Below are 14353 nucleotides of genomic sequence, written 5' to 3'. Positions count from 1 at the left end.
ATCCTCTTGGGTATGGCCTTGATTAGTATATGAACTTGAGAAGAGGATTTTGGAGAGTGTTTGGATGAATTTTGAGGTGGAAATGGTGAAACATGAGCCTGGAAACGAATTTATAACATCAAAAGGTTGTTCACCAGCTTACTTTTTGCTACCACTTTGAAGGACCGCAGAATATTTGACGCTCCATCAAATTGGTCTGTCAAATGGACCAAAATGACCTCACTGGAACTGCTTTACGGTAGGGAAAATTCCATTTGATGGGACACAGAAAGTTTTACGGTCCGTCAAATTAAACTGTCAAATTGCACTGCCCGAGTAATCTGTCTTAAAACACTCATAACTTTCTACTCTGATATCGTATCGACGAACGGTTTGTTGCATTGAAAACTAGACTCAATGAAATTCAATTTGGATAGGTAATGCACGCCACAACTCTTCATATTCGAAGAGATATATCTCTCTCAAGTTGAATTAAAAATCCTATCCAAAATTCTGCAAAGTTTTCCCAAAGTTTCGACAAACTTAATTTCTTTGATTCGCTTATTCTCCACTCCTTCCATAACTTACTAAACATGCACTTAAACCCTCATAACAATAAGATAGGCACGTATAATCTCATATGTCCTTAAAGATAACTCTGGTGTCCACAATTAGAACAACTAACATGTAACGAATCTCAACGTACAAAACTACGAGGTGTAACATCCGCCCCCCTTAGAAACATTCGTCCTTGAATGTTAGACTCTCAGGAATTCTATAAAAATTTCGGCAGAGTTTTCCCTGTAACTATAGTATTACCAACCTGTAAAACAACCCAAAAGATACAACGCCACACAGGGCTACAACAAGCAATAACAACAATGGCCACACACGACCAATAATCATAAAAAAAAAATGAAATACTACGCACCTGAAGGTAATGGTGTCTCTGTGTGGACCCCCTCTGAAAGTGGAATTAAATGTGGATATCTGGATCTCATATCTTCTTCAGCTTCCCAAGGCATCTCCTTGATATCCTTATTCCTCCAAAGGACCTTCACTGAAGCTACATCCTTAGTCCTCAATCTTCAAACTTATTAATCTAGGATGGCAATGGGAACCTCTTTATATGATAGCTGCTCGGTAACCTGAATATCATCAACAGGTACAATTCTGGAAGGATCTCCAACACATTTATGAAGAATCGATACATGAAAGACTAGATGGACTGATTCTAAATTTTGAGGCAAATCTAACTCATAGGCCACCTGGCCCACTCTACGTAAAATCCTGTAAGGTCTAATATACTGAGGACTAAGCTTACCCTTCTTGCCAAATCTTGGATGCCTTTCATGGGTGACACCTTTAGGAATACCCAACCAACAATATGAAATTCTAAGTCTCGTCGGCGGTTATCTGCATAAGACTTCTGATGACTCTGGGCTGCCAATAATCGATCCTGAATAAGTTTAATCTTCTCCACTGCTTGTTGGATCAAGCCTGGCCCTATTAACTTAGATTCCCCCACTTCAAACCATCCGATAGGTGATCTACACTTCCGCCAAAATAAACTTCATACGGGGCCATCTGGATATAGAAATGATAGTTATTTTTATATGCAAAATAAATAAGAGGCGAATGGTTATCCCAGCTACCCCTGAAGTCTAACACATATGCCCTTAACATATCTTCGAGGGTCTGAATAGTACGCTCAGCTTGTCCATCTATCTGGGGATGAAATGATGTGCTAAGACTCACCTGAGTCCCCAAACCTTTCTGGAAAGACTCCACAAATTTGCTATAAACTGCGCACCCCTGTCGGAGATGATAGATATCAGAACACCATGAAGTCATACTATCTCCTTTATATAAATCTTTGCGTAATCCTCGGCTGAGTAAGTAGTCCTGATTGGCCAAAAATGAGGCAGAAAATGGGTTGATTTAGTAAGTCTATCAACAATTATCCATATGGAATCATACTTACACTGAGAACGAGGCAAGCCTGTAATAAAATCCGTATTAATTTCCTCCTATTTGCACAGTGGAATTTCCACGGCTTGCAATAAATCACTGGGGTTTTGATGCTCAATCTTCACCTATTGGCAATTAGGACACTGGGCCACGAACTCTGCTATGTCCTTTTTCATTCTATCCCACCAATACAACTCTCTAATGTCATGGTACATCTTCATCACTCCAGGGTGAATAGAATAACGGGAGTGGTGAGTCTCCTCCATAATTTGCTGACGAAGTCCCGCAACATTAAGGACACATAATTTACCTCGATATCTAAGAACTCCATCAGCAGAAATCTCAAATGGTGACTTTTTCTTCTGAGAGGTTGTGTCTATATAATGAATTAACATGGGATCATCGTACTGATACTCCTTCACCTCTGCTACTGAAGATGAAGCTGCCCCATTATGGATAGTAACTCCCGAATCGCCCGAGTTCGAGAATCGAACTCTTAAGCAAGCTAACTACTGAAGCTCCTAAACTAGCTCCCTTTTCTCTGGTTGAACATATTACAAGCTACCCATGGATTTACGGCTAAGGCATCGGCTACTACGTTCGCCTTCCCGGGATTATATAAGATATTGGTCATTTTTACCAAAATTCTTATTAGGATACTTAGAGTTAGAATCTTAAGGAAACACTTGGCTACCGAAATTTCGGCAGCATTTCCTCTGTAAATATACCATCCTCAACATTCAACATGGCCAAATTCTCATCAACCACAATCCGGGAATTCAAACCCGGCCAAATTATTAACATAATTCAACAATCACACTAGTGATTCACACATTTAATCCAAGACACATGATACCAATTTTGCTACTTTCTTCAAAACTTTCCAACTTCAATGAACACAATAGCAACCTTATAGTATACATTCCAACGACATCATACTAATATCATTACATGCTATCCATGCAAGAACATTATTTTCTCCATTCACACAACCTTCCAATTACCAAGACTTCACCAAACTTATCAAGTCTTTATTTGCGATATAACATCTACAACACAACGACTAAGATATTAATTACAACTCGCTCATTATTCTTTCACAACTCACCAATATACACGACTATACATCAAGTATACACGGCCACATACACACCACACACTACACGGCCATATCCTGCACACACAACTACATTCTATCCAATTTCATTCAACTTCCATTTTCCACATATCATTTACAACCATAACAACCAAACACTAGACAACATAATTGAATCATGATTCCTACACACATATATATATGCACGGCCATGTACCATATTTCTCTCCTTCATGAATTTCATCTATTTTACCATACTACAACACATATAAACCATGTATAACACATAAAACAAGATTGAAATTCACCTTTCTTCTTCAACTTCTCACTTGACTACAAGTTGGCAACTTGAATGATTATGAATCTTTCTTGCTCCAACAACAACTCCACCTTGTTATGCACCCTCTACTTGGTAGAAAATGATTTTTGAAAGAATTTTATCAATTTTCCTTGGAATTTCTTGCTATGGCCGAATGGCCTTAGGTTTTTGCTCTTTCTTTCTCTTGTTCTTAGCTTCTTGAAGACTCTAGAAAATTTTATGATAAAGATGACTTAGTCATCTATTTAATACCGTGAATTAATTAATCATGGGCCTAACCCATGTACATGGCCGGTTGGGCCTTCAAATTTCCAAAAAAAATCTTTCAAGCCCACTTTATATTTTGGCTAGTTCTTGTAATTCATGAAAACAATTTTTTCCGAATTCCAAATTTACCCTTCGCCTTCTTCCATATTCCCACGAGTCATATTGCGAATTTCCCTTTATGCCCTTGACCTTCCTCATTAATTCCACTTCTAAATTTTTCATAAGCAACTGACATGTCAACCAAAATAAAATATGGCCTTGCTTGTTGTCTTCCCGCGATTGTCTTGAATTATACGATTATACGAATAGCGGGATATAACATCCTCCCCCCCTTTGGAACATTCGTCCTCGAATGTTAAACTGGCCTCATAACGTAGTATAATACTTCGGGGAGGTCTCTTTTGTGGATACCTCGTCCCGGAGGGCGCACGGACGGTGACGAATCCACGGCTGATCCGGCAGGCTGAGCTCTGCTTCCCTCATTCCTTAGCGGACAATCTCGCATCAAATGGTCGGTCCGTCCGCAAGAATAACATGCACCTTTGTCCCGGTAACACTGTCCCGAGTGTGGCCTGCCACACCGAGTACACCGTGGCGGGGGTGGCATCATCCTGCTAGAATCATCCCTATACTGGGATCCTGAAACTCTAGTGCCCTGACCGCTCCCGAATAAGTAGAACGGTCAAATCTCCTATCCGCAATTCGAGGAGGTGCACTGGCCGCCGGTTGGTCTGAGTACCCGAATTGCCCCTGTGCCTGTCCCCCTCTGTACTCGCTCCTAGTCCTGGAAAACCTGCCCCTTTTTCTGGAACCCCTATCCGGATAACGCTCCTCTCTCCGTGACTGGTACTGTTCTTCCAGATTTTGGGCGTGGGCCTGGATGCGGGTAATAGTCATCCCGTCCTGGAGTGAAGCCGTCAAGCATTCCTTAACCAAATGTGGCCCTAGCCCACTCACAAATCGGTGCACATGGTCTCCCCTATCAGCTATCATGGCTGGGGCATACCTGGCTAACGAGTTAAAACGGAGGCTGTATTCGCGAACGCTCATATTTCCCTGTCTCAGGTGCAAGAACATGTCGGCTCGAGCCCGTCGAACCTCTGGCGGTAGGAAATGTCGCAGGAACGCCTCGGTGAACTACTGCCAAACCGGAGGGGGTGCATTTGCTCCCCTCGATGCTATCCAGCTGCTGTACCATAGAACTGCCACATCCCGCAGCCTATATGAAGCCAACTCTACGGACTCCGTATCCGAAGCATGAATAATTCTCAGGGTCCTCAGCATCTCGTCTATGAAACTCTGCGGGTCCTCCTCTGGTTTTGATCCATAGAACTCTGGCGGCTTCAGGGTGATAAAGTCTCGGGCCCTTGCGCTTACCGCCCTGTCTCCCGGGTCTACATCTTGCCGCTGAACTTGTGCGGCGACTAACTGGGTCAATAATTGGATGGCCTCTGCCATCCGATGGCCCGGAGCTGCTGGCGGTGGAACTGGAGGTGCGGGGGCTGGAGCTGGAACCCTTCCCTGCTCTGCTGGTGCAGGGGGAGCAGGAACAGTCTGAGGGGGAGCTTCATTATGAGACTCTCTTTCTTCTAGCTCCAGTGCAACTCTGCTGCCCGCCACCCTCTTGGCTTTCTCGGCCGTCGTAGCCTTTCTCTTCGGCGGCATTACTGAAACCATAACATAGGATTAGGGAAGGAATGTGGAAGCCTGGTAGCATAGCTCTATCGCACGATCTTAGAATGCAAAGAATGTCATATTTCCTAAATGCCCCGTAGCTTCCTGTCTATAAGTGTGGCGCGCTACACACCCATAAACAAGACTCTACTGGACACGGCTCGTAGACAAACCCCTAGGACCGAACTGCTCTGATACCACTTCTGTCACGACCCAACTAGGGGCCGTGACGAGTACCCGATACTTGTACCGAGCACCCCTTATCTATCATTTTACTTTTACCTCTTAGCAGGCCGTATGAATTGTGCCATATGTTTTTTTTTTTTTAACATTAACATTAGCAGCGTCATTATGAACATAGACTAGTAAACTTCGTTATCACTTTATACAACAACCATGCCAAAACACCATACATCTAACCGTACCTAACTGACTGTACATATCTGTCTACGAGCCTCTAGACATAGTATACTTATACATAGAGAGGGCCGAGTACTGTCGGGCCCGAATATACATACACAAAATAGTACCACTGAAGTGAGGCTCCGGAACAACTGGAGCGCTGTAGAGTACCGCTGGTAGAGCTCCTAAGGATCAAGTCCACCTGTCTGCTGACCTGCGCGGCATGAAACGCAGCGTCCACAAGAAGGGACGTCAGTACGAATAGTGTACCGAGTATGTAAGGCATGGAAGATAACACAAGCAATAACATAGTGTATAATTAATAATATCATGTCATGTATTATCATATCGTATCATATCTTATCTTATCTTGTCTTGTCGTAGCATATCGCGTCATAGTATATCGTGTCATAGTATGTCAGGCTATAGTATATCATATCATAGTACATCATATCATAGCATAGCATGTTATAGCGTGTCGTGTCATAGCATAGCGTGTCATAGCATGTCTTACCATAGCATAGCATGTCATAGCGTATCATAGCATTGCATAGCTTGTCATATCATGTCCTGTCGTGGCAGATCATAGCATATCATGTCATAGTATAGCTTACCATAGCATATCTTATCATAGCATGTCTGGTCATGACATGGTAGGTCATATCATAGCGTCGAACAATGTCGGCTCACCCACATAGCGCCGATATGCACCGGCTCACCCATATATCCCGCGTCCGGGCACCCCGCGTCCGGGATGATAAGCCAGCTGATCAGGTGGCAGTGAAACATATTTCCCTTCCCATTCCCCCATGTATCCGTTCCCCCCAGCCCAGGTTCATATACATAGCTTGCATATATATACTTTGTATGCATATACACATCTTATATACGTACACATATTTTTGTATTCATATACATAGCTTGTATACATATACGTGTCTTATATACATTTACTTATCTTATATACATATACATATTTTATATACTTATACATATCTTATATACATATACATGTTTTATATATATATATATATCATATAAGCACATAAGAGAGCCCAAGGAAAAATCATGTAGCCATCGGAGTGACGTAAGGTCGGTGACCTCCAATTACATTATGGAATACTCGTGATCGCTCTTGTCTCACCCCGAAGGGATGAATATTTTAAGGTGAGATGGTCAACGGAGAATAGTATCAAAGTAAACGTAGAATGAAATCGTGGGCGTCATAGATGACAGTTCATAGGCTTGGGAGTCTTTAGAAAGTAAAGTCATAGCTAGGGGATATAATTAAGATTCAGAATTAGTTTATCATTTTCCTATTCACATAGAATACTTAGCTTAGAAATCTTAGTCATGGAATCGTTCCGGTAGTACTTATCATAGGCATATACTCTTGTCTAACATCATTGTTGTCATTATCATCATGGAAGTATCCTCGTTAGAGTAGTCATAATACCTATCATTTGGTGACGAAATCGGGATCAAAGGTCCCCTTTAGATTCACTTCAAGTAAGTCGGACAAGACTATAAGGAAAATTCGAGAATAATGGGCCCACCTCGGGCCGGATGAGGCAGCGTATACTATTTGCATACGTTACATGTCATAGCATTACTTTTGAGGGTTCTAGGGTAATCGGGTCCCATTTATGCAAGTTCTAGGGGTTTAGACGATCTTTCCATCATTTTGCACACTTTCTAGTTCAATTCTATTGAACAAAAAGGAGAAAACTTTAGGTGCGGTTTCCGGGGAATAGGGTTGTCCCCGAGGCTCGTACCCGACTTATTACACCTAAGACATGCCATAGAAAGAAGGGTGAAGCCTTACATACCTCTTTTGCGCTCCTTCTGCTACTCCAAATTCACGTTGCAATCTCGTCAAAATCTGCAAATTGGTTATTTTTACCAAAATTCTTATTAGGATACTTAGAGTTAGAATCTTAAGGAAACACTTGGCTACCGAAATTTCGGCAGCATTTCCTCTGTAAATATACCATCCTCAACATTCAACATGGCCAAATTCTCATCAACCACAATCCGGGAATTCAAACCCGGCCAAACTATTAACATAATTCAACAATCACCCTAGTGATTCACACATTTAATCCAAGACACATGATACCAATTTTGCTACTTTCTTCAAAACTTTCCAACTACAATGAACACAATAGCAACCTTATAGTATACATTCCAACGACATCATACTAATATAATTACATGCTATCCATGCAAGAACATTATATTTTCCATTCACACAACCTTCCAATTACCAAGACATCACCAAACTTATCAAGTCTTTATTTGCGATATAACATCTACAACACAACGACTAAGATATTAATTACAACTCGCTCATTATTCTTTCACAACTCACCAATATACACGACTATACATCAAGTATACACGGCCACATACACACCACACACTACACGGCCATATCATGCACACACAACTACATTCTATCCAATTTCATTCAACTTCCATTTTCCACATATCATTTACAACCAAACACTAGACAACATAATTGAATCATGATTCCTACACACATATATATATGCACGGCCATGTACCATATTTCTCTCCTTCATGAATTTCATCTATTTTAGCATACTACAACACATATAAACCATGTATAACACATAAAACAAGATTGAAATTCACCTTTCTTCTTCAACTTCTCACTTGACTACAAGTAGGCAACTTGAATGATTATGAATCTTTCTTGCTCCAACAACAACTCCACCTTGTTATGCACCCTCTACTTGGTAGAAAATGATTTTTGAAAGAATTTTATCAATTTTCCTTGGAATTTCTTGCTATGGCCGAATGGCCTTAGGTTTTTGCTCTTTCTTTCTCTTGTTCTTAGCTTCTTGAAGACTCTAGAAAATTTTATGATAAAGATGACTTAGTCATCTATTTAATACCGTGAATTAATTAATCATGGGCCTAACCCATGTACATGGCCGGTTGGGCCTTCAAATTTCCAAAAAAAAATCTTTCAAGCCCACTTTGTATTTTGGCTAGTTCTTGTAATTCATGAAAATAATTTTTTCCGAATTCCAAATTTACCCTTCGCCTTCTTCCATATTCCCACGAGTCATATTGTGAATTTCCCTTTATGCCCTTGACCTTCCTCATTAATTCCACTTCTAAATTTTTCATAAGCAACTGACATGTCAACCAAAATAAAATATGGCCTTGCTTGTTGTCTTCCCGCGATTGTCTTGAATTATACGATTATACGAATTGCGGGATATAACATAGGACCCAGCCTTCAGGGTCGGTAGTCGGATCTTCATCGACTGTACGCCCTATGGGGCCAGGATCGCATACGCCAGTCAGCCATGGTAGAGGAAGAGGGAGAGTCCCCAGTTCAAGCGGTCCTCAGTACTGTATTTATGCTTTGGCTGGACACTAAGATCTTGAGTCTTCTCCTGATGTGGTCACAGGTATATTATCGGTATTTTCTCATGATGTTTATGCTTTGATTGATCCGGGCTCCACACTGGCATATGTTACTCCGTATATTGCGAGTCGATTTAGAGTCGAACAGGAGTCGATCAAACCTTTTGAAGTGTCTACACTGGTTGGTGAATCAGTAATGGCTAGCCGAGTATATAGAAACTGTATAGTTGTGGTTTGTGACCGTCGTACTATGATTAACTTGCATGAGTTAAAAATGGTAGACTTTGATGTTATTATGGGCATGGATTGGTTGGCTTGCTGTGCCAATGTCGATTGTAGAATGAAAGTTGTTCGTTTCCAATTTCTGGGAGAACTAGTTTCACAATGGAAAGGGAATACTGCGTCACCAAAAGGTAGGTTTATTTCCTATCTAAAGGCAAGGAAAATGATCACAAAAGTATGTATTTATCATCTATTTCAGGTTCAAGATGTAGAAGCTGAACCGCCGACTCTTCAGTCAATTCCCGTAGTAAATGGATTTTCGGATGTGTTCCCGGAAGAGCTTCCAGACCTCCCTCCTGAGCGGGAGATTGATTTTGCTATTGATGTGTTGCCAGACACTAAGCCTATATCTATTCCTCCTTATAGAATGGCTCCCGCAAAATTGAAAGAGTTGAAGGAGCAATTGAAAGACTTGCTTGAGAAAGGCTTTATTAGGCCTAGTTCGTCCCCGTGGGGAGCACCCGTATTGTTTGTACGAAAGAAAGATGGCTCCTTGAGAATGTGCATTGACTATCGGCAATTGAACAAGGTGACTATTAAGAACAAATATCCTCTTCCGAGGATTGATGACTTATTTGATCAATTACAAGGTGCCAAATGGTTTTCAAAGATAGATTTGAGGTCCGGGTATCATCAAGTGAGAGTTAGGGAGAAAGATATCCCTAAGACAGCCTTCAGAACAAGATATGGTCATTTTGAGTTCTGAGTAATATCATTTAGGCTAACTAATGCACTGGCAGTATTTATGGACTTGATGAACAACGTGTTCATCCCCTTTCTAGATCTATTTGTGATTGTATTCATCGACGATATCTTGGTGTATTCAAGATCTGTTGCAGAACATGCGAAGCATTTGCGTACTGTCCTTAGAGTTCTTCAAACTCGAGAGTTGTTTGCAAAACTTTCTAAGTGTGAGTTTTGGTTGAACTCAGTGACATTTTTGGGGCACATTGTTGCAGCCGAGGGTATTCGGGTAGATAGCCAAAAGATCGAGGCCGTGAAGACTTGGCCAAGGCCCACAACTCCTATGGAGATTCGTAGCTTTCTAGGCTTAGCAGGTTATTACAGGAGTTTTGTTGAAGGTTTTTCTTCTATTTCTGCGTCACTCACAAAGTTGACCCATAAATCAGCAAAGTTTCTATGGACAGATGCTTGTGAACGTAGCTTCTAAGAGTTAAAAGATAGATTGACTTCTGCCCCAGTCCTGACACTTCCAGAGGGATTGGAAGGATATGTTGTTTATTGCGATGCTTCAGGCGTTGGGCTAGGCTGTGTGTTGATGCAACATAGTAAGGTAATTGCGTATGCTTCAAGGCAATTACGGAAACATGAGAAAAATTACCCAACCCATGATCTAGAATTGGTTGCAGTGGTTCATGCATTAAAGATATGGAGACATTATTTATATGGTGTCCATGTGGATATTTATACAGATCATAAGATCCTTCAATATATCTTCCAGCAAAAGGAGTTGAATTTGCAGCAACGACGATGGTTGGAATTGCTAAAGGAATATGATGTTGATATCTTATATCACCCCAGAAAGGCAAATGTTGTGGCTGATGCTCTTAGGCGTAGATCTATGGGAAGTTTGTATGATGTACGACCAGAGAAGAGAGAAATGGTTCGTGAGCTCCAGCAGTTAGCTAGCCTAGGAGTTCGAGTAGTGGACTCAGGTAGCAGGGGAACTACCATTCAGAATTCATCAGTCTCATCGCTAGTAGCAGAAGTGAAAGAGCGACAGTACGAAGATTCCATGCTAATGCATTACAAAGATACTCTCCCTCAGAAGGAGAAGTCATCATTTGAGATTTCGGAAGACTGAGTTCTTCGATGCCAAGGCAGATTATGTGTTCCCGATGTGGCAGGTTTGCGCCACCAAATATCGAGAGAAGCTCATTGCTCCCATTATTCTGTTCACCCTGGAGCGACGAAAATGTACCATGATCTTAAACCTATACATTGGTGGAATGGGATGAAGAAATATATAGCGGAATTCGTAGCTCAATGTCCCAATTGTCAACAAGTGAAAATTGAGCACCAAAAGCCGGGCGGATTGCTGCAAGCTATAGAAATTCCAACTTGGAAGTGGGAAGTAATTAACATGGACTTCATTACAGGCTTACCCCGTTCTCGACGTAAGTATGATTATATATGGGTGATTGTGGATAGACTTACGAAGTCAGCTCATTTCATACCAGTCAGAACGACATATCTGGCGGAAGATTATGCAAAGCTTTATGGTAAAGAGATAGTGCGACTCCATTGTGTCCCAGCATATATTATCTCTGATAGAGGGACTCAATTTACAGCTAATTTTTTGAAGTCCTTCCAAGAGGGCTTAGGGACCTAAGTGAGCCTTAGCACGACATTTCACTCGCAGACTGATGGACAAGCTGAATTCACCATTCCAACTCTTGAAGATATGTTGCAGGAATGTATGATAGATTTTGGAGGTAATTGGGATGATCACTTACCCCTCATTTAATTTGCTTATAATAATAGTTATCATTATAGCATTCAAATGGCACCGTATGAGGCTTTATATGGGCGAAAGTGTAGATCCCCAATTGGGTGGTTCGAGGTAGGAGAGACTAAGTTGATACGGCCAGACTTGGTACAGCAAGCCATAGAGAAAGTCAAGCTCATACAAGATCGGTTATTAGCAGCTCAAATTCGTCAAAAGTCCTATGCGAATAATCGTCGAAGGGACTTAGAGTTCCAAGTTAATGATTGGGTATTCTTAAAAGGGTCTCCAATGAAGGGTGTAATGAGATTTGGCAAAAAAGGGAAACTTAGTCCCCGATGCATTGGGCCTTATGAGATTATGCACAAAGTAGGCAAAGTGGCCTATGAGTTAGATCTACCTCCTGATTTGGAGTCAGTTCACCCAGTTTTCCATGTCTCGATGCTTCGTAAATGTGTTGGAGATCCTACTAGGATCGTGCCAGTAAATGATGTTCAAGTGACGGAAAAGCTAACTTATGAAGAGGTACCCATTACCATATTAGATAGGAAAGTACAGAGGCTTAGAAACAAAGAAGTGGCCTCAGTTAAGGTTTTATGGAGAAGCAATAAACGAGAAGAAATGACATGGGAAGCGGAAGAAATTATGCGATCCAAGTACCCGCATTTATTTCAGCCCTTAGAAGAAATCCAAAGATGAGATATCAAGATCATAAGGTATTTATGTTTTCCTTTTATGCTTTTAGGTCGTGAGTGGCCAAATTCTATTGCTATTATCTTGTGGCCCTGTGAGGCATTGTTATTATGGGTTGTTTTTGTCACGACCCAACCCCGTAGGCTGTGACTAGTGCCCAAGCTGGGCACTCGTATACATATCTGTTAGCTATAATCATTTCACAACTAAACATAATTTGGAACTTAAAGAAACAGAATGTCATCTCAAAAATGTCACATATTTATATATCAACGCAACCTGTCTCCTGTGGAGTGACAACATCAATATATAACGTCGAACACAAGCCGGCAAGGCTGTCATAACGCGTGGGAACGCCCTAACTATATGTACGCAAGCCGACAAGGCTGCCACTACACACAACATCCCAAAATATACATATACCCAAGCCGACAAGGCTGCCACTACGAATGGGAACGTCCCAAAACATAAATCATGCTAACACAGCTGATCAACGTCTATATACAACCCACACATATGTCTACAGACCTCTAAGAGTAATGACGATGACATATGATGGGACAGGGCCCCGCCGTACCCCTGGATAAACATACACATATATCAAAGAGCTGTACCAAACGTCTAGGCTCCGAAACAACGGAGCACTCCAAGACAGCAGAGTAGAAGTCCTTTGCTGAGGGGTCACCAACCGGCTATCTGTACCTGCGGGCATGAAATGCAGCCCCCCGGGGAAAGGGGGTCAGTACAAAATATGTACTGAGTATATAAAGCATGAAATACAGTGAAAAGGATCATAACTGAAATAGAGATTCCAGGAGAAAAGTATGATAATCAAGAAATCACTGTGCCTGTGCCTTATGAAAACAAATCATACATATCATTATCATATACCGTACCCGGCCCATTATGGGACTCGGTGCCACAATCATGTCATCATATCATCATATCATCATATACATATATATACCGTACCCGGCCCTCTAGTGAGGGACTCGGTGAATAAAGTCACCATATGCCATCATATCATCATATACATATACCGTACCCGGCCCTCTAGTAAGGGACTCGGTGAATAAAGTCATGTACACGTATGCCGTACCCGGCCCATTGTCACACCCCAACTTTACTAGGGTGTGATGGGCACCCGACCCCGTATTCGGAGCTGAGCGAACCCGCTGACTCTTATTACATACTCGATCTCTTTAGATTCTTACATCAATAAGAAATGAAAAAAATTGTTAAGCCTCCAGAATCTTTCTTTCGTTGTTCTCAAGTCAAACAAAATTTGTGGTCATGTGGAGTCTGTAACATAAAATATAAAGACACATCAGCTGGTGAAGCCGCTTTCAAGACTGACATACTACACCCACGACTCTGTCTGCAAAGTCTCTAACTTCGAACAAAACATCATAGCATAGTACTCTGACCCGGCAACACTCCAGAGAAAATGGAGCTTGCCAACTCCGCTGGAACATCTTCTATAATAGCTTCTACACATCTGGGTGTGCCTGCGCGGCATGAAACGCAGCCCCCGAAGAAAGAGGGTCAGTACGAGCAATGTACTGAGTATGTAAGGCATGAATAGTAACATAGTAAGGGATATAAATATGAATAATAACAGAATGGAAATATAGAGCACATCATGAGGTAAAAGAGTAACCTGTACATCTGAGTGCCTCTTAGGGCGGATGCCATGCATGCTTAGCTTTCTTTGAAAAAAACTTCTTGTTCATATATATAGAAAATAGAACATATCATAGCGCCGAAAAACGTCGGCTCCCCCACATATGTCCCGCATCCG

This window comes from Lycium barbarum, chromosome 10 (genome assembly GCF_019175385.1).
Source record: "Lycium barbarum isolate Lr01 chromosome 10, ASM1917538v2, whole genome shotgun sequence".
NCBI classification, from domain to species: domain Eukaryota; kingdom Viridiplantae; phylum Streptophyta; class Magnoliopsida; order Solanales; family Solanaceae; genus Lycium; species Lycium barbarum.
This window is presented reverse-complemented; position numbering follows the sequence as displayed.